This window comes from Aphelocoma coerulescens, chromosome 9, assembly GCF_041296385.1.
Source record: "Aphelocoma coerulescens isolate FSJ_1873_10779 chromosome 9, UR_Acoe_1.0, whole genome shotgun sequence".
In the NCBI taxonomy this organism is placed as follows: domain Eukaryota; kingdom Metazoa; phylum Chordata; class Aves; order Passeriformes; family Corvidae; genus Aphelocoma; species Aphelocoma coerulescens.
In genome coordinates, this window is record NC_091023.1 from 22,303,242 (window position 1) to 22,331,081 (window position 27,840).

The following is a 27,840-nucleotide window of genomic DNA, read 5'->3' on the forward strand; positions in this document are numbered from 1 at the left end:
GACCACACTACTAGTGCCTGTTGCCAGCTGAGCATTTCCATCAACAGATGGCTGATGATCCCAGGTAATCTGTGAGGGAGTTGCCACCAGAGGCCAGTGGCACAGCAGAGCCATGGGACTTTATCACGGGATCATTTGGGGAGAGGTCCTGCTATGTGGCTGTTGTCTGCCTTTGGTGTCACACAGGAATAAATTGGTTTGGCTTCATGCATGTGTTTAAAATCAACATCATCGTCAGGTTTGTTTGTCAGGGCCTCATGTGAACATGATGCCCTGAGCAGCCTCACCTGGGACCTCAGCCCCACCTGGCCCATGGGCCCTGGGCCCTATTTAAGCTCAGCCCAGGGCTCTTTCCTATGTTTGAGCTGTGCTGCAGTTTGGGTGTTGTCTGTGAATTTTGAGCTCTTGTTGTAAGTAGTTCTGAGAAGTGGCTTTTTTTTTTTTTTTTTTTTTTTTTTTTTTTTTTTTTTTTTAGTTATTCTTGAGCCAAAAATAATAGATAATGAGTTCTGGATTATATGGTACTTCATGTCTGCTCTGAGAGGGTCATTCTGGCATAGGAATGGTCTCTGAACACATTTCTGGGACTGGCACCCTGCTTTCACTGAGAAGTAACATTTCTAACTATCTAACTGGGGTTTTTTTCTGTTATAAAAATTACTGCTAGCAAACAACGCTTTTTAGACACGGACTTTAAATTCTGTGGTGAACAAATAATGCTAGTTTGTGGGAAAGTCATCATCTTCCCAACTGAAGCACAGATCTCTATGAGTGACTCTCAGCTGTGGGTCTGGCTGGTGGCAAACCACATCTGTCAGGCTGAAGAAGTGGCTGTTCATCTACTGAAGTACCATGCAGGCTGAGGAGAGCTTTGTTAGTGTACATATGCCAACCTGAGAGTGGGATGGGAGACAGAGAGAGGCTGGGAAGGTGTTGGGGAACTCCTCCCTCTTCCTGGCTGTAGTCTGGGAAAGTGGATGGGTTATTGGATGCTGTTTTTCCAGGGGGGCAGCACTAGACAAGACTCATCTGATTCGTTTTTCTGGGGCTCCTTGGCTTTTCTGGAGTTTCAATTTATTGGTTCTGTGTCTAGCTGACCCCTTACTGCGTTGGGTTTCAGATCATGTTGAGGCAGATCACATCCCTTATTTATCACTCTTATCTTCCTTTGGAAACTGCTGAGAGGCTGGACTAGGTGAGCTAATACCAAGTTGAATTTGCTCTGCTAATTGAATTATTACTAATATCCATGGAAGGAACCTCTTGGAGGTGCTGCTGAGAAGATGCAAATGGTGTACAAAATAGAGATGAAGATAGAAACAATGTCTAGCAGAGAGCTGTTACCTGGGAGCTTCCTGGCTTCAGTTTTTTTACTACAGCTAAATAGAGTTTTAGTGGAAATCCTGACAACAGCTGGTCTGGCTTTGGTCAAGGCTGGGTTTTTTAAATCAGTACTGAGAAGGATATCAGCTGCTGCTGCTGCAATCAGCAAAGAACTAAAGTGTGAGAGTGAATAAATATTGCTCATCTCTTAAAATGAAATAGCTGGTGTCCTGCAGCCTGGCTCCTGAAGCCACTGGAGCTGCAGACAGGCTCTGCTGCTGGTGTGTAACCCTCTGACTCCTCAACAGGAGCTGGAGTGGCAACTCTCACTTGAATTTCAGAGAAAATTGCATGACACTTCAAACTGGGAGCTGTGAGTGAGGATGGAGGCTGTTGGTTATTGCTGTGATGAAACTAATCCAGTCCAAAGGAGGATAAAGGGTTGCTTAGCAATACTTTAGCAGTGACTAACAATGCTTTACCAGGCTTTTACTGTTGACTAAGTCTTTAATAGTGGCTCAGTGGGTTTTTTAGTGGAATGTCTTTACTATTTTTGTAATGGTCTCTCCTCTTGAGAAACTGTCAAACTCATCACACATAATGAACAGACAGCAGTCAGCAAGAGTTTGATTGCTGCTCATGTGTTGATTTTTGGCCTGGCCTCATTAAGATTCCTTATCTCTACCTTCTCTTTCCCTAGGAGTTCTTAAATTAGCTACAGAGATTAGATTATGTGTTTTTCATATAAATGCCTCCTAGTCTATTTGTTTTTTCCTATGACACCCCCATGTCCATGTAGAAGCTCATTTTGGGTCTTAAAGGAGAGATGTAAAATTGTCTGAACTAGTCCAGAGTCACATCTTCTAGAAGACTTTTATTGTGGTGTTCTATAAAGCTCTTCAGAAGGGCAAGATGTATATTGTTCCACTTAATATTCCTTAGTAGCCTGGCTATTAAGAAAAGCTGCCTTCTTGATGGCAAGAGGCTGCTGCATACCATGCAGTACATTAAAATAATTCCCATTAAAACATGTACTGAAGGCCAAGTGTTCCCCTCATGGTTTCGGGGTTCAGTTGAACAATACAAGCACACACCAAACAAATGGCTCTTCCCCTTTCCTGCTGAGGTATCTGAGTCATGGCTGTCACTGTAGGAAAAGTGTAGTAGTATTTTGAGGAAAGGAAAACACATTAAGGCTGAGGACTGCATCTGGATTCTTTAAGCATTCCCTGTGGCCGTATCTGCGCTTTGGAGTTGATGCTATCAGGGGAAGCAGTAACAACGCAGTAATCCCCAGCAAAACACAGCTCACATTTTAGCTGTGCTCAGAGACTACTGTGCAAGCAAGTGCTGCTGTGGGGCTTCACCGTGCCACATGATGAGCCCACTAGCCAGACCCCTCAGCATGCGAGCCAGAGCTCTTGTGCTCCAGCTGGGAGCTGGGATCCCCCTCAGTCAGTGCTGTGGGCAGTGCAGTGCTTGTGGCAGCATGATGGGTTTCCAAATGTTGGTAGCCAGTGTTGATCCAACAGCCAAACAGGAGCTTTCACCTCAGGAGCTCTGCAGTGTGCAGCAGGGCTGCCAGGGCTTTAGCAAACCCATCAGGTGGGATACAACAGCCCTACAGAGGATGTGAAATGCTGAATAACTGTCTCTGCAGCTTTGTGAACATTCCACTGCAATAATATTGATTATTGTGAGATGGGATGAGTCTTTAGTCTTGTGAACACCAGTACAATTTCCAAGACTCTGGAGGATGCTGTCCCTCAGTCCTTCAGCTCCAATCTGTGCAAATGGGAATGAAGAAGAGAGAAGCTCATCACATTAATGGAAGCTCCTGGTGCTTGCTGTGTTATGAGATTCACTTTTTTTAGTTGTCACAGGAATTTATGTATCTGTCACTATTCAGCTGGGAAGCTGAATTTCTTTCAGCACCACTGGTTCCATTAACTTCTTAAACTTCAGCACACTTAGAAAAAGTGGAACTGAATGACTGGGAGCTGAAGTGGGAGCATGTAGCACAGACACCTTGGTTTGAGGTGTGAGGCACAGCCTGGTGTGGTTTTGTGGGCACCCCAGGTGAGATATTGCCCTCTGATGTGGTGACTGTGCTGCTGCTCAGCTGCAGAAATGATGCTCCTGGTGTCCCCAGAGCTGTGCCAGCTGCCCTGTCACCCATCTGTCATCGTGCTGAATCACCCAGGGAAGGTTTGGTGGTTAAATACTGTGGAGCACAAAGCCAGCTCTGATCTCTGATGTTTTGAGAGGGGAGATGAAGAAAGCATTCTCCTTTTGAATTTTTTCTTAAGTCATAGTGTAGCTGTAACCTCAACAGCACAGGAATGGAAAGGGAGAAGGGGAATGGGCTTTGAAGTTACAATTCATGTTTTAGTTGTTCCCAGCCCTAACATGAATATTACCTCAAAATCCAAAACTTTCAAATTTGTCAGAAATCACCTGAAATCTGAATATTGACTGCTAAACCCATGAGTTAACCACAAAAGTGACCTGGATAAATATCATCTTTGACCCTTTAACAATATTGTCGGAGCCTTGAGCACAGCAAAGAATTAGTGGTGACATTTCTGGTGAGCTGTTGGTATCTGAGTCTCCCCAAGAGTCCTTCAGGCTTTTTAAAATTGGAAAGACATCTTCCAGGTTAGATTTAAATGAGAGAATCACTTTACTACTAACCTGATACCACTGTTACTTAATGATGTGAGCTCTGTGTATCAACAGAGACATTTCACTTGTATTTTATTGCTGGTATTTTTATAAGGTATTTGTCTAGCTATCTGTGGGAATCCTTCAGCACAGAGCTCTTGCTGCATGTCTGTTTTTAGATAGTCTCATGATATCAGTGTTTTGGTGCTTTCTTGGTATGTGTAGACTAATAAAATCCAGCATATTCATCTTTTCTGCTCACTTTTTCCAAGCCTGTCTTTCTCAATGGCCTTCAGTGAGTACAAATGTCTGACACTGGAGGTTTATCTGAGGCTTTTCTAATACTCTGCTGTAGCTGACTGCAATCATTCCACAATATTTATTACCTGAATGTAAGGCTTAGCAGCTGTGAGAGGAAGAGAAAGCCACACAATAACAACAATATGTGTGAGACTTAGCACATTCCTACCAAGTGCAAACTTCCACTTTGGAAGAAGGATGATGGTTCCTAATAAAAACAAGTCTGGGATAGGTTTCCTAATATGAGCCTCTTGTGATAATCTGGGAAGCCTCACTTGGCAGTGCTCAGGAACAGGGGTGTGTGCAGGCATGTCAAGTTCAAACTCCTTTTGAATTCTGGGGCTTGCTTTTCTCTGTTCTCTGTGCCCTCCCTAGAAGTGTGAAGAGAAGAGAAATGTCTGCACCTAGCACAGGGTAACAAAAACATCACTAAACTTTGGGGATTTGTCTGGGTGGGGTAACCAAAGTGTTGGAAGCTGCCTGAGGTTTAGCTAAGGGGTGCAGGTTTGCCTTATGCTCTTCATCAGCCCTCACATGAAAGGGTTAAGAAGCTGATTTTTAAGTTAGAAAGGGCTTTTCTATGAAGTATTTTTAGGAAAGTCAAGAAAAGGTGAAAATCTTTCTGAGAGAAGCAGGTAGGTGAGGGAGGAAGGGACAGGAATTCCCTCATAATAGAGCATTCATTTTTTTACAGGGATCTCCTACGTACACAGAGGAACATGCTCCAGAGCAGAGGACTAGACACACAGGGAGGGATTTTAATCCTATAAAGGTAGGAAAATGTGTCTGAGGTCTGTATTATTTGTCTAGGTTGTTATATTTCATGTCCTAGCCAAGCTGTGTTTGTTTTGGAGCCGGCCCACTGGCTGTGCACGTGTCACACACCTCTGCCCTGTGGCTCAGAGCATGGGCAGGAGCCCTCTGGAAGCACAGAGCTGAATAGCTTGGACGGTTTAGTGAGCTGAATCATCTTGCCCAGGGGTCAGACAGGCAAGGTGAAAAGAAAGAGGTAGGAATAGTTGACTGGGACCAACATAAGCTCTGTGGGTGACACTGAGCTGTTAAGGTGACTCAGGTGCACCATGGCACCCTTAGAGACAAGTGCTGGGGTGAGAGCCGAGGGGAAAGGCTCAGACACCAAAAATGCAGCTTCTGATTCAGACCAAGAGACTGTGAGGTCTCAGCTACTGAGAAAAAAATAACTCTACTGTGGCTGAAGCCAGGACAATCCTTCTGCCCCTGTGGCCTGGCCTCAGCATTTGGGGCTTTCTATGGAGTAAATGATTTCTGCTGCGTGTGGAGACTCCAGAAACTTGGTGTTACTGGCGTGGATGGGAATTCTCCCTGGGAAGCAGGCACTTATCAGCCAGGCATCACTTACGTTGGCATCTTGGTTTTCTGATAGGTCTGAGCTTCCATAAATGGGCCAATCACCAGCTCAGCTGAAGGCAAGTAGAAGACTTCAACAGGATTGAGCTAAATCTCCTAACTAGTAACTTGCAGGAAATAGAAATTAAGCCAGCTTTGCCATCAGATTGTTTGCAGAGTAGGTGTGTGTTCTTCTCAAAGGCTACGGACACGACAGGGAAGTTACTGTAACAGTTTTTAGAAGATGTATATCATAATACCAGTGTTTTGAAATTATTTTTTGAGTGTATACATGTATCTTGTTTCAAAGGAACTTTGTAAGAATTGGCTCATCAGATTCTTGCTCAACAGCTACTGCCTTCAAAGAAAGGGCTTCTTTTTTTAAGAAAATATGGCCATTAATTAATGCCTTTACTTTTCTTTGATCTTTGCCAGAAATTTTTTTTCTTTAATTTCTCATGCAGTCTTTCTCCTATGTACAGTTTGTGGCATGCACACTTATTTGTTCTTCGATTAGTTTCCAATTAATTATCACAGCCAGTTATAAAAACTTCCATCCAATATTATAAAGAGGCAAATTTTTTTTAGAGCTGTAAAAGCGGCCACACACTGTTTGCTTTCATGTGGTTTGACTTTAACCTACACTGCCCTGAAGGTAAGAGATGAGGAGATGAACTGCTCCTGAGGTCTGACGGGCATTTGCAGTCAAGTCGGATGTTAGCACAAAGCAGGAAGCACTTTGTCAATAATAAATCAGGTGTCCCGAGGAGGAAAAGGTTGACAGGGGCTTCAGTGGTGTTTTGTCTCCTTATTAGTACCTGCACAGTAGGATTAATGTCTGATGTGATGTTTTCCAGGGTGAGGCAAGTGTAAAAGCTTGCAGCTGGATGGAAGCATCAGGATGTGCTCCGTAGCCAGGTGGGGGTTGGTGGTGGAACACCCACACATCCCCCTGGCACAACCATAGCAGGGGTGGGGAATGTGAACTCCTATAACCTCCCTGCACATGAGGAAACACAGTTGCACTTCACGTACTTGCAAATATGTCCAATATTTCCAAGTCTTCAGTAAAATATCTTGTTTGCTGGGGACAGTTTTTAGTGCTTTTCCTGTGTAAGGATTATTTGGCTCTGTTTATTTGCATGCTGTATTATCAGAATTAAACCTCTGTCTGTGTGAGGAGCAAGTAGTCTCAGGTCAGGCCTCTGCACTGGACATGTGTCATGGCAACTGGATCCAGCCCTACCCTTCACAAACCTTCACACTTGTCACCCTTCCTGCTCTGCCATTTACATTCATACAGTGGCTGGGATATTTCAGAAGCCTCTTCCATTTCTCTTGCTCTGACCAGAGCAGGAGTTGCCAGTCCTTCATTTTTACTGTCCTGCTACCAGCAGTGGAGCTGCACAGGTGACCATGGTGGTGAAGTGGCCATGAAAACATTCTAAAGCAAACACCACCCAGTGACACCCGAGCATCCTGTGGAAAGCTGGGGTGCTGCTGCTAATGATTTCCTCCTGATGTGATAAACAGGATTTTGTCTAGAATTAGACACATTTAGAGCTGAAGGTATTTTTTTTAAACAAGCAAAATTACCTGTGTCTCAGTGCTGTAGCACTATTTAGATCCTGATTTGTCCTGCTAAGGAGGCATCATGTTTTTAAAGAGCAGGAAAAGAGTGGCAAACTGGTCATGTCACCTGGAACTGCTGTAGCAGAGTCTTATGTGGCATCTTCATTAGAGCCCTGGTGGTATTAACTACCCAGAAAACCCATTTGTGGGCAATGACACTTGATAAGGAAGCATGCTGAACTGAGATAGAAATTATAACACTTGCAGAGAAAATGGCTTCTGTAAGCTTGCTGCCCACAGGAGCAGAACTGCTGACTCGAAACCCCAGAGACTGCAGAGCTTATGGGGCAGAAGTGTGCTGAGTACCTGCCATAAAGCCCTTGACTCAGCTGCACACACCATCACCTGCTGCAATTTTGCCTGACTGATGATTACAGGTTTAGGCTTTAACTCTGCCATCTGCTCTGTGTGCAGATGGACACCTGCACTGGCTGCTGCCAGAGGAGGACCCACGCTCAGGGATGATTTTTGTTTCCTGAAATGCCTCACAAATTCTGCCTTTCTGTTTTGGTGGAAATGTCTCTCAATACATCTAAGATTTATCCAGTGACTTTGATAGCTCAAGACTGTGGTTAACTAAGACCACTGAGAACAGTGTTGCTGTTTCTAGAATTGAAGTAACATTAATGTTTCCATAAACACCACACAGCATTTCCACACAGTTTAGAAGCTGCAGTTGAATTATGGAAAGTGGAATTGTAACACAGGCTTACGTAGGTCATTAGCTATCAGGGCTTCCAGACTTCCCTTGTCTGGACGAGATAGTATCTTGGCTTGAACTGTAGTTATTGTCCCTCTGGGCAAAAAGACCTTGGGAGGTGAGGTTGGCTGAAGCTGCAAGGAACTTTCCTTTGCATTTCTCGTTAGGAGCTGGTGGATGGAAAATATAAGCAGTGGGATAAAGGATTGGAGGATGATGCTGACCCTGAGCCACAGACTGACGAGTCAGGGAGCGCAGATTTGGGGGAAAGGACAGTGATGTTTGTGTGGGATACTGGATGAATGAAGGTGATGGGCTGTTTCATGGAAAATGAGTCAGAGCTGGGTGAGACCCACAATCAGGAATGATGTTTGGAGCTGCAGGAGTCAGGGACAGGAGTCTGTGATCTCATGCCTGGAAGGTGGTGCTCAAATCTGTAGAAGCATCAAAATGTGAGGCAGTGAGCTGGGACTTAGGTGCCAGCCTTACCCACAGAGAAAAAGGTTTTCCTCCTGAAAGTAATGCAACAACCCAGATCTTTTTACTTTGCTGCTGTAAATTAAGGTGTTTTCTGGTGTATAAATACAGGTCTGTGTCTGAGCAGGCAATGGAAAGACTATAACCTCTTTGCTTCAGGTGATGTACTGGCTTTCCCACATTAAACCCACAGTTTTGCAGCACAGTTGCATTTTAGACTGCATCCAACTTGCAATGAATCCTGATTTTTCACCATATTAGTTACAGCACTTGTGTCAGGCTGAGCTGACACAACTCTGTCTGCTGTAGGTCTGCGATGAAGTGTTTTGTGGAGTCAGGGTCTTTTTACCTTTACTTTTAGGCCAAGCATCTCATTTTAGGTGTTTTACCACTTAGGTATATTTAAGTGTCTTACCCTTGCTTTCCACTTTTACCTTTGCATATTGGCACAATATAAGTTTGATACTCAGTAAAATGGATACCACCTATAGTCAAATTTAACTGCATTGAAATCAAATAGCAAAATAAACTTTTCTGCTGAGAACCCTTTCTATCGGCGTGAGATAAGACTCTGTGTGCAGCATCTTACCTCCAAGTGGTGGGAGTGGATTAATCCATCAATTTTTGCCTTGAATTCAACTGGAAGAAACCTGTAGGATCTAGAGGGGCCTCTGCTGTGCAGCACATGCTGTATCTCTAGACTCTGTATCAGCAACAATCACTTAGATGTGAAAATTTTCTCCTTGTCAAGAGCAGGATATTTCAATTTCTGCTCTGCACAGAGCTCCCTGCAGTCAGTGCTGCCCTGTGCAGGTGTCAATGCTGACATTAGGCTGTGAGGTTTCCTTCGTTGCTGTATCTTCCTGATGCAACCATTAAATTAACAGCTTCCTCTGAGGGAGCTGGAGGTTAACAGGATGTCAATTCATAAAACACATTTTCTTAATGTCAGTGCAGAGCCTTTGTTGTCCCTGTTAGTCACAGTGCCAAAACAGAAAGGTGTTTCTGCTCACAGGGGATCCCATCCCCAAACTAGTGTAACTGGTCAACACCCTTCCACTGATTCTTGTGGTTTTTGGGGTCAGCCTTTGAGTATGGAACAGTTTGACCCCCCCCTGACTAATGCAGAAATCATGTTTGGAAAAGCTCTGTGTAGAGCTGATTCCATGTTGGGTGTTTTTTCCTTGTGTTTATAGTTATTGAGCAGTTTAATACTGGTAATTATTAAATAGGGTCACCTGGAAAGGCATAAGCACTCCAGCTCTTGCCAACAAACCACTTAAGCACCTGCTTAGAGATAAGCAGGCACATTAAGGTAAATGAAGTTGCTTCTGGGCTTGGTGTTGAGCAGATGTTTACAGTTTCTGGGTTAGGTGAAACTCCTTGCTTAAAATCATCATCTTTTACCCTTAATGAGTGGAAATTAGTTTCTAGCATGAGAATTAATTTTCATTAACAAAATGTAAAACTCTCCCCATGCTGAACTAGATGGAATAAGGTAAAAGGTTAAAGCTTCTCCATGCAGATTGTTGGAGAAATGCCATTCGTCAGGGAGGGATGATGTGTGTGCAGTGAGAAGTTACTGCATGTGCACTTCCAAATACCTTTGCTGGAGCTTAAAATACCCATGTTTAAAATTACAGACCTGCTCTGGATGTTGCAAAACAATGTATGGAGAGACAATATCTCACTCTGAAGCATACCTGGCCTTATCCTGCTAGGAATGCTGCAGGACTGTGCAAAAGCTGAGATGGAGAGAGTCCTGGGCTAGTGGATCTCCTGAAGAGGAAGATAAATGGTAAGAAACACTCTGAATCCTGCTTCTCCCTTGAAGCACCACTGCTGTGCTGAAGTGTCAGCATCAAAACAGAGGAAAGACCTTTCCAGAGAAGTCTAGCCCAAACTGAGAATTCCCACTGCCCTTGATGGGAAACTGTAACCCTGGCCCTTCTCTTGGTGACTGTTTGGTTTCACAGGGTGGAGTGTCCCCAGCTGAGGCATGGGCAGTGTGTGCTGGCATGTCCCTCACAAGCAAAATTGAAGGGGAAAAAAAAAAAAGTGGGAAAACAAATCATCATCAGATCTCGTGTGGGAATTACTTTGAACTTTAAAGATGGATAACCTGTGTTTTTGGGAGCAAGGCAGAGGAGGGACGGGAAGGCGGGGAGTTGAGCAGCACTTGTGTTACAGGGATCTGCAGCATCAGGCTTCAAAACAACTCAAAAACTTGATTTTTGCTGTGCCCACAGTGATGGAGGAAAGGGCCTGCCCTGCTCCCACATGTGGATGAGGATTTTCAGGGTTAGAGCTGAAACATTTGGCAAGTGAGTGCATGAAGCTGAAGGTTACCTGTAGGCAGCTGTTGTTCAGCCTGAGGGTGTTTATATGGCTATTTAATTGCATGTTGCTCAGTACTAAATGAGTGAGACTTGCACAAATAACCACAGCAGCACAAGTGCTGCTGCCTCTGAGATAAAGGACCTTATTTGAGAAACAAATGCTTAACTAATAATACCCCAGGCCCTGTGCACTTTGAAAAGCCTGTACTTATCTCTGATAGGAAAGAAATGGTCTAGTTCTTAAAAATAAACCCCAAAGCATTTGAAGGATGTTTTTTTCCCCCCTTCCATTTTTCTATTCTTTTCCCAGGTTGCAAAAATAACATCCAATAATGAAATGAAAACAAGCTGAATAGTTACATTCAGTGGAGGAGGGAAGAGGTAGTCACAGACAGCTGGAGCATGTCTGGGCCAGTGTCTCGGTTCCTTTCTTTCTGCTCGTTCAGTGCCCCTCCAAGAATGCAGACAATGCTGGCTATGACTGTTTCATATTTGATTTCCACACTTAAATCTGTTCTCATTAGATGAAACCCCATTGTCAGGCTGGCACACATCCATGCTGCCTCCTTGGGTCCCACTCCAGAGCCTGCTGTCCGGGCAAGGGTCCTGCTCGAATCCCTTCAGTGAGGATCAGGTATGCAAAGAGCACTTTGCTGGTTTTGTGCTGCTTATGGCATTGCAACAAAAGCTTTTGGAATCTTCTTGCAGCCACATCCATGGACTGGCCTCATAAATCTTGGTCTGAGGGCAGAGAGAGAGTGCTGCAGGGAAGGGATGGGGGTTTGGAACTGCCTCAGGAGTGGTGGATCAATGGGGTGCTTGGCTGGAGTCAGTCTCTGGGAAAGGTACTGGGAGAAAACACTTAGGCAAGCAGGGCCTGATTCTGCAAAGGGCTGGTCCCCTGCCCTGCTCAGGGAGAGGGGGCAGCTGAGGATACTGTGGGTCTTGGTGAGGTCCTGGGGATGCTCTGCTGGGACAGGACCATCAGGTCCAGTGGTTCCAGAGCTTTGCTGAATGTAGGCAGGAGAAATTCTGTGTGTTGGGAGCAAAGCAGAGACTGAGTAACAAAGGATCACTTCATTTCTCCTGTAAAATACCAAGGAGGGCATGAAAATTATGAATCTGATTAATAAGCTTAGGGGATTATGAAATGCAACTGCTGTCCAGTCCTTTAGGCTGCAGGCCCTTCTGGCCTTTCTCCCCTACAAGGCTGGTGCTGTGGTCCAATACCTGCCCCTGCAGCCCTTGGGCAGTGTGACTTTATCAGTATCATCACTGTGACAGTGATGCCACAGCAGGCAGAGCTCTGCCCAAAGCACTTTGCAGCCCACTGCAGCACGAGAGGAGGGAGAGGGGAGTGGGTGTGGCCGTGGTACCACGGGGTGTGATGCTGGAGCAGGAGAAAGCACTGGCAGCGTTTTGATTCTTCAGGTGTCCCAGAGGAGTCCACAGCTGGGCTGTTGTCATGGAAACACTGCTATTTTTGGGGTTTCCAGACTGGCTCCAAACAAAGGTTAAAGGGAAGAAAACCCCCAAGGGGGTGGCATGCGCAGAAGGTGAGATTTCCCTCAGCACAGCAAAATTTGTGAATGTCTGAACCAACAGCAAGTCCCCCAAGGTGCATGGGCTGGAGGAATGTCAGGGCTGGAAGTCAATGCTATGCCTCATGCAGGAGCTGCTCAGGGGTGTGGTGCTGGGCTCTGGGTCACTCAGAGATCCATTCCTCCTCCTGCCTTCACCTCTCATCCTCCTGCACTCTCAAGGTGCTCCTGCCTAAGGCTCTAGCTGGAGCAGAGGTACCACACGCTGAATGGTGGTTATTTGTCACACCTCTCCTGCTGTTGATGTCTATGTTGAGATCAGATCTGTGTTTATCTCAGTGCTAGGTCTGTGCAGGTTTTGATGGCTCTGTGTGTTCCTGGCAGAGCAATGTTGACAGCCACAAAGGAAGAGCAGAAAGGCAAATCTTCAGGTTCTGCTTTCTGTAATGTCAAAGCTAACTGTGTAATTTCCATAAAATTGTACCAAGCCTTTAAATTCAGAGGCCTGGGCTATGCATGCAGAAGGTGTAATAGGTCTGAAGGGCCAAATTAAAGGTTCATGAGATGATCCAATGGAATGAACCACATGGCTTCAGGGGTGCTTCTGATCCCAGTGTGGGTCCATTCAGGACCTGCCTATCCTTGCCCTGTCATGCTACCCTCCTGGCAATCCACCTTCCAAACCATGACTGATTCTTATCTTTAAATGTCCAAACTGGAGCTGCTTCACAAAAATCCTCACAAAACCCCAAGCTGCACAGAACACAGCCAGACTCAAACATGGGGCTTGTGTCTGCAGGGTGAGGGGGTACCACTCATAACATGATGGGTGTTTGCAGAGGCTTGGGAAGTCAGTGCAGGGAAAGGGGGACAGAATTGTAACCCAGGTGGCTGATCCCAGCCAGGGAGCAGTAGCAGGATGGGCCAAGGAGCAGGGAAGTAACAGCGGGAGCAAATTGCACTGAGGCTCCCATGATGCTCAGGATGTTAAAGGCAAAACTGGTTTCCCACTGAAATGGAGACAAAAGCATTTTATCACTTTTATGACCTGCTGAGTGATTATTTATTTTAAAAAACCCAAAACTTTAAAGAGTATTTTTGTATTTCTTTACTTCCAACTTGGATAAACCCTCTTTTAAAAAATATATTTAATCTCCTTTATTCTGTGTCCAAAAAAAGGATGTGATGGTAAGGAAAATTAGTAGTTTGAATGTCATGAACTTTTTAAAGAAAAATGGAGATTTTTTTTTTTTAACAGGGAAGGCCAAGTCATTGAAACCATATTTTACTAAGAATACCAGAAGAATAAGTTGGAAGAGGTATATAGTTTGCCATATAGCATATAAGGACAACGGGTGGCCTTTAAATTGAGTAGTTGAATACTAAAAAATTCCTTGTTATAAAACAGAAGATGTGTTAGGAAGTGGGAGAATGACTGTGCTGGTGGGACATTTAATGTGCACCCTTGATGAGCCCTGCACAGCACACTTGACCCACAATATTAACAAGAAAAGTGGTTTTCTTTTCATTTGCATCATCCAGGTTGACTCTGCTGTTCCCTTCCTGCCTCCTGCATGTGACACCCTATTGACTCCTGGACCTGTTCCCCTGCCTGATGGCACCACCTACCCCTGCCCTCAGCAGGATTTTGATGTGGCTGGTAGGTAGGTCTCTGGGGTAGGTGGGTGAAAAGCTTTGCTGGGTGCTCAGCTTCCCTGGCTCTTGTGCCTCCTCCTTGTCCCAGCACATCCCTGCCCAGAGGGGTTTGCTATGGAGCCAGTTCCAGCATTTGTGCCAGCTGACAGGCTTTTCTATGATGGGGGAAGCCTTGGAAGAGCTTTTAGGAATAATTTAAATTTTCTTTAATCCAGCAGCTCTGCAGGTAGAAAAGTAATGCTGTGAGCAGGCAATAACTGGCTGCTGTGCTGGAGCCTCTCGGGGAGCAGAAGGGGCCCTTCCCTACCAGGCTGGAATGACTGCTCCGTGTTCCTCCCCAGTCCAATGCATAGGGAGAGTTTTAAAAGGGACTGGATTGTGCACAGTAAAGGCAGGACCATAGTTCTGCTGGTGGGCACTCAAGGCCAGCTGGGAGGGCCTTGGAGGAAAGGTTAAAATTCACCTTTTGTGGCCTCAGCCATGACATTGCATCCTTGCTGTGCACCGCATGGTCACAGGGGGTGTTTAGTGTTGGCTGCCAAAAGGCCACTGAAAACTGTTCTGTGCATCTCCCACCTTTGCTATTCCATGCTCCTGAGTGTCCTGACATTGAGGAGCCTCAGGGCACTTGGAAAGACACAGCCATCCCTAACAGGACACCTTCCACACCACCATGCTAGCACTGACCACCACCACAGACCAACTTTAATTCTCATGCTGACAAATGGAGGGCAGGGAAGAAATTCAGGAGGCCACAAATGGGAGTACCTGAAGGAAACCCCAGGCAGTGCAGAAGGAAGGTTATTAAGGTTATTTTAATTTCTGCTTTATGCTGCTTTTATCACTCTGGACAAGGAGTGAGTTTGGGGTAGGTTATTTCTCCTGAATGCTGCCAAAGGCCCAGCAGATGCTGTATTATTCACCAGGTCCCTGTCAGGGCAGGGTATATTTCATCCCTGTCCTTGTTTTGGAACCACTTTTTTCTGGGGAGAGTATCTGTGACACAGGCACATGTTCCTTTAAACACAGCAGCACTGGCTCTGCTTGGTGGGGTGGATTCTTTTTCCCAGTGTAAGCATCCTGGACTCAGGTGTGTCTGTGCTCCAGACTCCAGGCTGGTGAAGGGGAAGAGGAGCTGAATTTGTGCTAAAGTCAAAGTCTGTGTCTGAGATCACAGAGAGCAGCGCAGTCTGGGCTGTGATTTCTGGTTCAACGTAGGAGACTGCACCAACACAGAACATTGAGCAGCATTGTCCTGTGGTTCTTTTCCATTCTGGCATGCTAAAATGCAGGAAGGCCTGGGGGGGGTTTTGTGGCACTTTCCATTTTTGATTTAGGGAATTTGAAAAATACTTTTCTTGAAGCTGAGCCTGAAGTTATGATCTTGGCATGTCCATACCATTAAATTCCCGTGGATCAAAGCAGAAACATCTGGATTCATGAGTGGATGTTGGCTAAATCCACCAGAAAAAAAAACCCTTCAGGGGATCCTAGAGGGTTGTAGCCAGGATAAATAATACAACAAAACAAGAGTGCTATTAAGAGTGATTGTAATACTGAAGCTGAATTATAAGATGAGGGCCAAGCCCTTTTCACAATCTGCTTTTCCAGCACAGAACCCTTCAATTTACACTTAACACACATGTGGCTGATGGAACAAAGGAAAAGCTGAAGGAAGATGAAAGCGGTGGAGAGATTATTCAGTCTTGCTGGTTTAGCTCCAGGCCCATCGTTCAAATGAGTAGATGATCAGTTTCCAGTTTGTTTTAAATTTTTCTGGCAAGAAATTTTACACTTTATCCCAAAGTTGGATGTGCTTAAAACTCTTGTGTTTTTGTTTTAAGGGTCTGCCTTTTTTTTTTTTTTTTTTTTTTAATTTCTGAAGGCAAGACTCTGGAAGTGCTGTGCAGGACACACCTGAGTGCTGAGGCTGGAGGGGCAGCCCAGTTGTGTCACCGAGGGGGCCTTGTCTCTGTTCCCAACTCCATGCAGACCCTGTGGGGGAAGAGTTTCTCCTCTTCTCCCACAGCTCTGGGAGGCTGAACCCTGCCTTGCTGAGCCACATGCTGTCCCTGAGTTTCACAGCACCTAGAGTCAAGGGAAGTGGCCAAAATGGTTGAGTCCCACACACTTGCAGTTTCTTTGGCTGCACCCTGTTGTACCAGCACTGCTCGCCTGGGTTAAAGCTAGTGGAAGGAGAAAAGGTTGTGCTGCTTTCCCCTTACACCTCCTTTTCAGGTTTTCAGGATTAAAAACTGCTGAACAGCACATCCTCTTCCAGCCCCTCCTTTGTGGGTCTCCTCCTTACAACAGGTCCCCAAAGCTGCCATGAGCACCAGGCCATGCAGAATGTTTTCCTGTGATGATGTGAAGGACACCCATGGCAGATGAATAAGACGTGAGTTGCATGTTGCTGAAAATGCCCCTAGAACACAAACCCTTCCCAACCACTACAGCCAGCGCTTCTCATGACCTGGATTTTGCCCATGCAGATCTGCCTTAATCTGACTGACCTTGCACGTCACCCTTCCTGATTCCTGGAAAGCCTTGGATCTTTGCCTGCTCTGTCTTCAACCGATGCATCTCAGGGTGAGTTATGTCATTGTGGGATAAAAACCCCATTGGTCAGTCCTTGTCCCATCCTCCTCCTTTGCTGCCCTTTTCTTCCTGTTGTCCATACTGCAGCTGACCTGAGGGAGCTGACCTCTTGGTTCCACTCCAGTAGGTCCTTCTCCTTCAGGCTTTAGGTTGTCCTCCATGGAGACATTTCCTGGGATGTACTGTCAGTGCTTAAGGCTCCGTGAAGGCTGCTGGTAGGCTCTGAATGGTGGGATACACGTTTGGGGTGAGGCAATGCTTGAAACATGACTGGGAATGCCAGTGATGCACAAATGATGATGTTCAGGCTGCCATATGTTCCACAGAGGGAATAATCCTGTTTACACTGTAAGGAGTGGGAGTTCAATCTGCCTTAAAATAGCCTCAATGTATCTAGGAAATCCATAAAAAGGATACACCAGCATTTCTTAGGACTTTATTTTCAGCAGCTCTTGTTATTTATTTTGCTGCCAACATCTGTCATTTCCTGCACTGTGTATTTCCCAGCACCCACAGGCTGTGTCTGAACTGAAAGCTGACAGGACCTAACACTAAATATGGAGTGCTGCTTCCCGTTAGCATCTTGGCCATCAAAGTGAAACAGGGAAATGCTTCTGCTCAGAGATGTTGCAAAATATTTGTTTTAGATTAGCTGCTATCCCTGCCACAGTCCACGTTGGCAGCTGTGTCCCTCCACCCAACAGGCACAGGAGGGTCTGCTGGAACTGCAGGGCTCTGGCTTGGGGACAGACAGTTTGAGGAGCTGAGGAATGAAGGATGAAGCAGAGCTAATTTTAGAACCTGAGATAAGAAAATACCTGTAACTTCACAGTGCACCGTGGTGGCACAAAGCACGCCTCGGTGTTGCACGGCTGTTTGCGGATTGTACCGGCTCAAAGGAGGCTCGTGGAAAAAAAAAAAGGCTTTGATGTCTTCAGTAAACAAATAGCAGTGTTAAAGGATCTCCAGTTCTTGTTAGCCTGCTGCAAACAGCTATGTTTGAAGAAAAATAAACATCCCAAGGTTGATGGAAGGGTAGGGAAGCCATAAAGTACTGCAGCCAACTCCTTGGTATGAGGACAGCAGAAATGACAGTGCCATGAAAAAACCTTTTCTTTGTCCTTTTGGATTAAAAAGAAAAGAATGAACTGTATTGAGGCTTACTAGTGATGTGGTGGGAATACATGAGTATAAAACCCCATGGCTACATCACTGCACTGAAATCACAAGAATAACATCAAGTTCCCTGGAAAACCAAGAGTAGGATTCCCCTGGAGCTCTTTCTGTTGTGGTGAAGAGAAGATGATGCACCCTTCCTTCAACCCCCACGTTGACTCTGCTTCCTCAGGGCTTCCCCAGCTACCACAAGGCCACCAGCCCCTCTGAACTCCTGCAGTTGTGGGGCCTCATCCCAAAAACCTCACCAGCTTCTATGCTGGGCAAGCAGCTGGTTTCCAGGAGGAGGGACAGGTGTGTACTGCACTCTCAGTGAGGAGGATGAGGATTTCCCAGGCATGTGCCTACCTGAGTTTTACTCCTTAAAGCTTGTTGTGCTTGTCTCACTGCATCACTTAAAGCATCCCTTTGGAAATGCAAAAACTTGGGCAAAGGATCGAAGAAAAGCACTGAACAATTATCACAATTACAGCCAGCACAACCTGGGGGATCCTAATTTACATTTATACCCTTTTAACAATCCAAATCAGGGTAAGAAAGAGAAAATTTGGGGGTTCTCTGAGAAGGGAAATTAAAAATCAGCAGGTCATGATAAAAATCAATATGCCAATATTTACTGCAAATTTAAATCTTATCAAGAGCCTCCAGGGAGCCTCTCGCTTTAGTTTCATGTAATTCAGAACATTTCTCTGTTTAAATATAGTTCACAGAAACTAGGAAATAAATAATTCAGGCATAGTTGACTTTTTAATGCCTCTGTAGGATCACTAACAACTTTCCTTTGATAACACTTTTGTTCTGCCTGCCACAGGTCCATTCTAAATGGGTCTGGTGAGACTCCATCCAAAGAACCAGAGCCCCTAAGAAAAAATGCAGGGAAAAAGGCAAAATTCCAGGAGCACAAAAAAAGCTTATAATCCCAAATGTAGTAAGTATCCCTCTGGCAACTCCATACAAGCTCTTCCCATCCTTGTGAACCTCTCCCTGCTGGATTTGCAGGGAGGGTTTGTCACTAAGGCCGAGGCAGGGATGGCTCATAATAAACAGCAGCTCCTTAGAGACTGTAGCCATGGCATGTGGGAGCTGTTTACCTGGCACTATGCACACTATTCTGTTTGTCTTCAGATGTTCCTACAGAAGGTTTTACACTCTGGTAAATAAGGCTCCTTCACCCCCAGGAATTTTTTGTTTTGTTTTGTTTTTGGTTTGGTTTGGTTGTTTTTTTTTTTTTTTTTTTTTTTTCCTCAAATGTGCTGCTCTTCCCTTTCAGCTGCAGAAAGCCCCTCCTGTGATTTCTGAATTGCTCCTTCACCCACCTCCCCAAGAGGACAGATTGTGTCCCAGTGCACAGACAGGATTTGCTGACAGCAGGTGAGGCTGTTGTTTCCAGCACTGATCTGCCCATCCCAGCCAGCATGAACCCTCTGCAGGACAGGGATGTGTCCTCCTGCACGGGACCACCTTCCTCAGGGACGGTTATTGTTGGTGTAATGTGCATGTAACAAGTTGGTTTAGAGGAAATAGGCTCTAGCTGGTAGTTTTAAATCAAGTGAATCATACACTTAATGGTGTTGGTGCCTTTGATTGACCCAAATATGAAAGGTAAGGGCTCTGAGACTTTTGAGAGATGCTTTGAAGGTGGGAGGTCACTCTGAGGATCTGTTCCTGGGCACAGTGAGGAAAGGCCTTTGGTTTTAGAGGGATTAGAGAAGGGCACCTCCCACTGCTGGAGCACTGTTTCTCCCGACCTGCCACAGCAAATATTTTGATTGCAGGAGCCAAAGCAATTGTGTACTTTATCATCTGCAATCCTATCCTCAAACTCATTTCAGACCCATCAGCTGCAGCTGGATGCTGCCATCAGCCAGGGTGACACTGGGCACAACCATGTGCCCCAGGGCATATCCTGTTTCTCCTAAAGCAGACTGGAATGGGATGATTGTGCTTCAGGGCAAGCCTGTGTGCACAGTGGTGGCACCTCGAGCTGCTGAGAGGACAATGTCCCCTCTGCATGCTGGGGAAGGCAGGGTGGCAAAGTTAGCAGGAATTTTGTAATTAAACTCATGTCTCTGAAGATCCTCTAACACCAAATTGACCCCGTTGGAGGAATCCAGCATTGAGCTGATTTATGGCATGGTGCAGAGCGTGCTTGTTCAAATAACACCAGCCCCCTTTACCAAGCACTGTTTTAGTTCTACTTAAATTAAAGCACAATTAGCAGGGCTTGCAATTTTCTTAGATAAGCCTGATCTTCAATGAAATTAATACTAATGTCTGTTCAGTGTGCAAGTCAGTAAAGTGATGTGTGGGAAATTGCACATTCTTGACTCAGCAATGCAGCTTGGAGGATGACTTCATGCCCCTGAATGAGAGGATCAGCGTGCCAGATGCGCCTGGTGCCTGACCCCTTTAGAGGCTCTGAAAGATCACACATCACTTTAAAATGTCATTTCATGCATGCAGGAGGAAAAAAGAGACTCTGATCGCTTCATGTTACTGAGCTGCCTGTTTAATTTCGTTTGGGTGGTGTGAATGTCTTAATAACATGAAGCAGAGCTCTGATCTCTGGTCTGGCTGTGTGTTTCCAATAGATGCCCTGATGCCTTTCTCAGGGCCAGAGTGGGTAACAATCTGAATTTTCTTGCTATTAATTAGAAGCTGTATTTCATTCTGATTTCAAACAAGCCTTGCAGCATAGCTGACAAGCTTGAAGTCCTCACTTCCAGTCAGGCATTGAATTCTGCTGAATTGTTTTTTTCTTGAGGCAAAAGCAGCAAATGTGAGTATAGAATTAATATCTTTTAAAATTGTTATTGTATTTCTAAGCCACAAAAATCAGGTGGCAATCAGACTTTTCCTGCTCTTGGCCCCATTCTCTGTGATAGACTTGAATGTCCTTTCTTTTTCCTTGCCTTACTGCTCGCTCCCAAAATCCTGCTGAAAAGAATCCAGAGAGCAATCCAGGTCTCTGTAATAATCACGTTCCCATAGCAAATTATATAACAAAATTTTGTACACTTGTATTTTTTCTTCTCCTCTAGTGCATTCCACGCACCTACACAGTCATGCTAATTAGATCATGTAATAAACTTAAATGTGGCAAAAAATCTGTTCACAGGGGGTTGCAAGACAGCTGGACTGGGAAAGCGGCCAGTCATTAATTTTGTTTTGTTTGAGAAAACCTAAAGGACGTTATCTTACTGAAGATGAAGCAAACTTCATGTAGTGGGAGATGTAATCTAAGGAGACAAATTATTTCATTTAAATAGTCCACAGTGAGCCCTGATATAAAGGTTTGCTTATATGAAAAAAACCCCAAACCTGTGAGAGTTTAATGAAGTCATTAAAAGTTAAACTAAAAAAATGAAACTAATGTTAAGTTAAACTTGGTTATTTTAGTTAAATTTAGGTAATCATAATGAAAGGAATGCTAATCCCTACTGTATACTGACAGGAGAGCTAAGTAGCAAGAACTTAACTGGGAGCCTCAGGTGTCTTTTAAATAAAAAGAGGTGACTGCATGAGATATGGTGAGAGATTCCATATGTACCTCAATCAATTTTTTTTATAGATTATCTTTAACTGTGCATAATACAATAACCCCTGCATTTGTGGGGAAATACAGGAGGGTGAAAGCAGGGCCTACTCTGACACACCACTTAGAGTGGCAACTTTACACTTTGCACACTCCTTTCTAGGGAAAGGAGTAACTCTGAGTGCTCTGCCAGTTTGACAGCAGTGTTTACTGGTAAAGGGATCAGCTCCCAGATAGGAATCACTTTCTTAATTTCAGTCCAGATGCTAAAAGTTTTGGCCACTGTTGGACTGAATTGCATTTAAATCTGTGGCCTTTATTGAGCTGATGCTTAAATAGAAGCCCGGTGATTCTCCTGATGGTCCAGGCAGACTGGGAGCGTGCCCAGGCTACTGCACTTGTGCAGACCTTTGCAGGCAGTGACATGGAGCTGACACAGTAGGGAACACAGGGCAAAAGGAGCTGAGGCTGGGCAGTGGTGTCATGGTCCAGGAAACACTTAATTTCATCAAAATACCATTAACAAAGCATGCGGTAACGTCCAGCTATATTCCTGATCAACACTAGATGTTGCTGTGCTGCTACTCATATAAACTATACATTAGCAAGGTTTTTAATGGTATTTACTGCAATTTCCTCTTTCCTGTTTCTGTTAGTCACTATATCCTGACACTGTATGACACTGGGGAAGCTGCTACTTTAATTTACTTTTCCTTCAAAGTTTCAACTTTGTTTGTTTAATATCAAGTTTATGATTCCCCCTCAAACATACATGTAAAACTTTACAAGAAAAAGAGACTCTTCAAGTGATAACATGAAGCAACTCTTATATGAATGTCAAATATTTACTTAAACTCTGCTTCTGGATTTTTTGCAATCCAAGGGGAATGACATTGTTAACCGGATGATTCCAGGAACAGACTGACAGCTGCAAGGCCACGGAGGGAAGTTTGTTTGTAAGGGGACAAAAAATATAAAAAAAAATTTTAGAAAATGTTTAGTCCTGCTGGCTTTCAGGCTTCCTACTCCCACGTGTTTGAGTGGGAGAAAGGACAAATCTTAGGACGTTGATTTCCCCATGGCAACAGAAAACGGAAATTACTTTAACCCCATCTAGTGACAGATGACTCATTGCTCAGCCTGCTGCTATTTTCCAAGCACTAAAACAATACAGCTGCAAAGAAAAGGCCAGCCTGTATTATCTCATAGGCTGAGCACCAGGCTCGTGGGAGAGGGCAGTTCTCTGGCTGTCTGTCTGTCAAAGAAAGGCAGAGCTGGAGCCTTTTGGTGGTTCTTTTATTATGTAAGGCAAAAGACCCTTGTGCTCTCCATCCCCTGCTGCTGGAGGGCAAACCCAGGCTGTCACCAGGATGGAGGTGATGCAGTGTGGGAAGAGGTGCTGGTGGGTGTCCAACTGCTTGGTCCTGCTCACTCTGGATATCATGGAATCGTTTGGGTTGAAAGGGATCCTAAAGATCATCTCCTTCCAACCACAGGTGGGAACACCTTCCACTGGACCAGGCTGCTCCAAGCTCCATCCAACCTGGCCTTGGACACTTCCAGGGATGGGGCAGCCCCAGCTTCTCTGGGCACCCTGTGCCATGGCCTCACCACCCTCACAAAGGACCTTTTTCTACCATATAATCGAAATCTCTCCTCTTTTGGTTTAAAACTGTTCTGCTTTGTCCCAACTAGCACTCAGGGATCTGACAGGACATTGCCATGCTTTCAGTTTAAATACAGCAATGGCTCATTCCCAAATGCAGCCTGGTGAGGGGACAGCAGGGATGAGCAGGGTTTCCAGACCCCTACGTATCAAAAAGATAACTGATGGCAGGAATGCGTTCTGTATTGCTGGGGAAGTCATAACAAATTCCCCCCGGAACTGCTGTAATGGGAATATTCATCTTTGAAAGCTTATTACAGGTGAAAGGTTGGAACCCTCTCTTCTTGCTGGTTTTCCAAAATCCTAGTAAGGAATTCTGCAGGGCTCAGAAGTGAGCCTAAGGTACATTTTGTGCATAAGATATTGCACTAGTGGACAGGGATGGTATTAATGCTCCCCCTGAGATGATATACTGAATAACTGGTCAGTTGACATCACTTCATTCACCACAAACTGGGATCAGACGTCACAATATTAGGAAATCCAGGATCTCAGGAAAACTGCATGGTGGGATGGTATCATGGGATACATGAATCATTTTCCTTCTGGGAAAGACAGGCTCAACTGCTGGTACAATAGGTGAGTCTTTACTCGATCTTGTCATTTGTATGCTGGCATGATTACCTTTCTCTTTCTAATAGCAGAAAATCAGGTCCACAAGGTTCTGTTTGGACAGCATAATTAACAAAAAGAATAGCTCCATTCCCAGGCTGTTCTGGAAAGCAGACTCTGCCTTAGCGGCACAAAGATTGTCTTCCTGCAGGAATCAACACATACCAATGTGAACTGCTGGCTTAACCCAGACCTTGAATGAGGGCTCTAGCAGCACACTGCTATCTGTCTGTTATCTGGGAACACCCTGGGGTTGGCTACAGCTGTCCCAAAGCCGTCGTGTCAAAGGCAGCTGGACCAGGCTGCTCACGCCAGCGCTGATTTCTGGAGAATGAACAGCCTGTGCTCTGTCAGGAGGTGCTGCTGGGCTGTGAGGTGTTATCTTGTTCTGACCCTTTTCTTACAGTTCTGCTCAGTGCTCTCCTGCAACACAAAATGTCCCCTCCCAAAACTGCAAGAGCTCTGTGAAACTGCCAGCTGTGGGGAAGGAGAACCAGAGATCAACACAGCTTATTCTTGTAACAGAAATTGACTGTTCCTGTCTAAACTTATAGCAGCCCAGTAGATCTGGAGAAAGATGTGGGAAATCAGATTAAATTCCATGTTTTGAGACTCCATCTATCAGCATTCTGGTTTAGAAGCCCATGAGTTATGGCACTGAACAAAAAGACTTCCTTTCAGAGAAGAAGCTGTTGCCAAAATGTCCATGTAGAAAATGTGAATAACAGTTCTAATACAGGCTTTTCTGCTTTAGTGTTCTCTCCACTTTACCTAGAAAATGGCTATATTACCTGGGAAAAAAATATGTTTGTATTTTGCTGCTTGAGGGGGAAAGAGCTAATTAAATTTGTAAAAGTGGAAAATAATGTTGAGAGGTCTTTGTAGGCCTGTGGTTCTGACTGCTGGTGTCAGCTTTACTGCCAATATGTGCAGATGGTAATGAATGAGCTACCATCAAGTTTCTTTTATTGTCCTAGGGCCTCACTCAGCTCATAAACGTCCTCACTGATTATTATTTCCAGTTATTTAGTGTTTAGTTGGTGAGTGCAGTTACTCCCATTGATGCTGCACCCCAAACCACCAGAGCAGGGTAAGTAATGGCAGTTTTTCAACCAAGCCCTCTAACCCAGCTCAGAGAGGCTGCAGAGGATGCGCTGCAGCAGCCACACGTGAGCCAACGTCAGTACTGAAACCAAACCCTCCCCAGCTGAGTTGCTTGTACGTAAATATGACTTTCTAGCAACAGCCTGGGCCCCTGGGACATGTAGAGCACTGAGCCAAGGCCAGGCACAGCCCCAGGGGTGACAGTGTGCAGGGCTGGTGGCTGTGCAAGTGGGCTTGAGCAGGGTGATGGAAGGTGGTGGCTCTCCCAGTGGGCTCCAGGACTTTTGGATAATGCATTTAGGCTTTCCACAGAACATGCTGTGCAGAATTTTGTGTAGCCAGGGGCCAGCATTTCTTCTCACAAACAAGGACATAATAGTATTTTCCAGAATAGGAATATAAATTAATTTCCCTGTAACAGCATTTGAAGCTGTGGGCAAGCGCTGTGTTCACTCCCTGATTTACCAGCCTGACTCCTGTGCTGGGCTCAGTTCTTCAGTCGTCCATAGAAACACTTCCTCTGCCTCCTTCAGCTTGCAAACACTGCGGTGGCTTCTGGAAACCACAAACAACCACTGTGCACTTTCTGTCAGTAATTCTTCGTTCGCACCAAGGGCTTCTTCTTCCAGCTGTATCTGTATTTCTCTGTACTGCTCTGCCTGGCACCTCAGCCCCAGGAAAGCAGCAGGAGGAGCAGCTCTTCTCCTCTGCCAAACTGGTGCAGATTGAGGTCCAAAATTTCCATTTCCATTTTGCAAACATACTTTCTTCAACTCTGGCAGAATATTTTCATGCCCGTTAAGCCATGAGGAGTCAGCTGTGCCTGGCTCTCTGGCCAGCCAATGCTGTCTCCTCAAGCAGCCTTCAAACCTCCCATGGAGTGGCAGGGCTCGTTTCCCTGTGACTAGAGACTCCAAGAAACACCACCCTTTTCCAATTCTCATCGTGGCAGAAAGAGTTTCTTTCTTGGTGTCTGATTCTCCTAAACATGTTCAAGTTTTCCTACTGGAGCTTGCTAATTTCCAAGCAGAGTTGCTTATAAAAATTTCCCTCAATTTCAACACATTTTCCCTTGCACTGGAGCTATGGAAACAGCTGCAGGCTGCCAGCTTTCCTGGCTCACCTTTCCAGGAAGGCTGCAAATTCGTGTTTCCTGGGACTACACTTCCCAGAAGACAATTTGTCTTCCCCCAAACCAGCAACCAAGGCTCTCAGGGTCTGTTGCATCTTCTGAAAGTCCTCCTCCTCCCATTTGCCCTCCTGCAGCAAACTGGGAGCAGGAGGGGAATGTGGTGGGAGGCAAGGCATCCTCCTCGGCACAGCTCCTGCCCCATCACAGCTCTGTGCGTAGTCAGGGGAGAGCATCTGAGGTCAGTGCCTGAGGGCACCTCTTCCACTTCCATAGAACTACAACATCCCAAGCAAAAGTGGTGTTTAAAGGGCTGGCTGGTGTTAAATTAAGTGGTTTTGGGACTGCATGAGAATGTTAGAAATGCCCTCCTCAGCTGTGTGTCTCCACTGAAGTAATATTTGAGCACGTCTGTTCTTAAGAGACCACAAAATCCTCCTCGGTAGCCTCTGATCGGACACGTTTGTGGCTCCTGCTGGAACGGTGATGCCAAATGCCCCACTGGCTTCTTCCTCCCAGGGGAACAGTCTTAGGAAAGATTTTTAAAGGAAGGACTGAACTCCATGGACCGAAGCAATCTCTGCACTGCTCCATGGGACTCAATACCATACTTGATCACTTAACGACTCTTAGTGTTCCTAATTAAAACCAGCCTTTGCCCAGACGATCATTGTGCAAGTGCTGTCTCCATCAGCAGAGTCATTAATAGCAGTACCACCCTACACAACCCTACCTGAATGGGGGGGGCTGTGATCTCCTGAAGGAATCCCTGTTTTTTGCAATTAGACAAAGGTGTTCCTTTTACAACATCCTTCCAAAGTCTGCTTTTCAAAAGATTGAAAGCTCATGGCTTTGTCTGGAGTCACAAGAAGCCTCCCAAAAATCAGCGGAGTGTGTCACTGGCACAGGTTAAAAGGTCCCAGGCTGATGTTTGCAGCACAGAAAGGCCGGGCTGGGTTTTCATCAAGCCAGAGGAGTTGGGTAATGAGCAGCATCATGTGTCCAGTGCTTTAAAAACACAGTGGGATTTGGGGTTAAAACATGAAAAAGTCAGTCCTGGTGTTTCACAAGGAGGGTGCTTCTTCCCGTGTGCAAAAGGCAGGATGACTCAGGTGCTCATGATAGCAAGTTTGCTGAAACAAATACTGACCTTCAAACAGGGCTATCACTTAGATAAATACCAACCTGAATACAAGAAACCTAACCCTTGCCTTTTTTTTTCTCCACTACTCAGTTTTCAGGCAGTTTTTCACTCAGATCTCTCCCAGGGGATCTCAGCATCCCTCTTCATCCTTACTGGAGCTTAAGGAGAGCTTTGCTCTGTGGGTTCAGCCCATCAAGAGAAAAAGGAAATGGAAAAGAAAAGCCATTCAGAATAAAGATAAGACAACCTTCCCAGCATCTAGACTGAAGCACTTCTGAAGAGTTTATAAGAAATATCCCCACTTGCCACCTGTTTGCACAAAAATCGGTATTTGGACACCTAAATATTCCACAGCTGCCTTGCTCAGTGATTGTGGAGTGTGCTCCCTCCCCAGTTTGTTCCTAGGAAGCCTCCTGGCACTGGCTGTGTCCCGTGGGAGCAGCTGTGAGCACCTGGCTCCCCTGGGACCAGACAGCACCAGAGGCAGCAGAAGAAAAGCAGAGCCACACTGTCAAGATATTTTAGCAACTTTGAAACACCGCAGTGGTTTCATACCAGAGGAGCACGCTGTACCTGGGCTGGGTGTTCTGCGCCAGCACTTGCACTTCCTGAAGCACCTTTTCCTCAGCATTCACTGTGCAGTCCCTCACTTGCCTGCCTCTATTCACCCACTTTTAAAGTAGTGTGAGTGCCCTCACAGCACACATCTCCCAACAGTAATGAAGAATGGCTGGCCAGGGTCCTAGCTTTGCCTGGTTTTCTGAAAACTGCAGGAGATTTTTCCTTTCCATTTAATAAGGTTAGATGCAGGAATATTACACATTTTTTTTCCCCCGAGATAAAAAGTCACTTCTTCCTACATTTAAAACAGTAAGA

At 45.3% G+C, this 27,840-nt stretch overlaps 1 long non-coding RNA gene across 14 annotated transcripts; it reads left to right on the forward strand.

Annotated features, from left to right (window-relative positions):
* The first annotated feature begins 356 nt into the window (after positions 1 to 356).
* On the forward strand, positions 357 to 27,786 carry LOC138114832 (uncharacterized). 14 transcript variants are annotated; one of them, XR_011152826.1, is made up of 11 exons: positions 357 to 410; positions 4,982 to 5,059; positions 10,108 to 10,262; positions 11,328 to 11,437; positions 13,887 to 14,008; positions 16,314 to 16,398; positions 16,493 to 16,589; positions 16,741 to 18,305; positions 18,586 to 18,702; positions 19,045 to 19,145; positions 22,806 to 27,786. It is a non-coding gene; the product is annotated as an uncharacterized lncRNA (long non-coding RNA). The 14 variants fall into 14 exon arrangements; XR_011152822.1 differs by lacking the exon at positions 22,806 to 27,786 and adding an exon at positions 11,114 to 11,184 and having other exon boundaries at positions 19,045 to 21,310; XR_011152824.1 differs by lacking the exon at positions 22,806 to 27,786 and having other exon boundaries at positions 16,741 to 16,813; positions 17,106 to 18,305; positions 19,045 to 21,310.
* Positions 27,787 to 27,840: the final 54 nt, after the last annotated feature.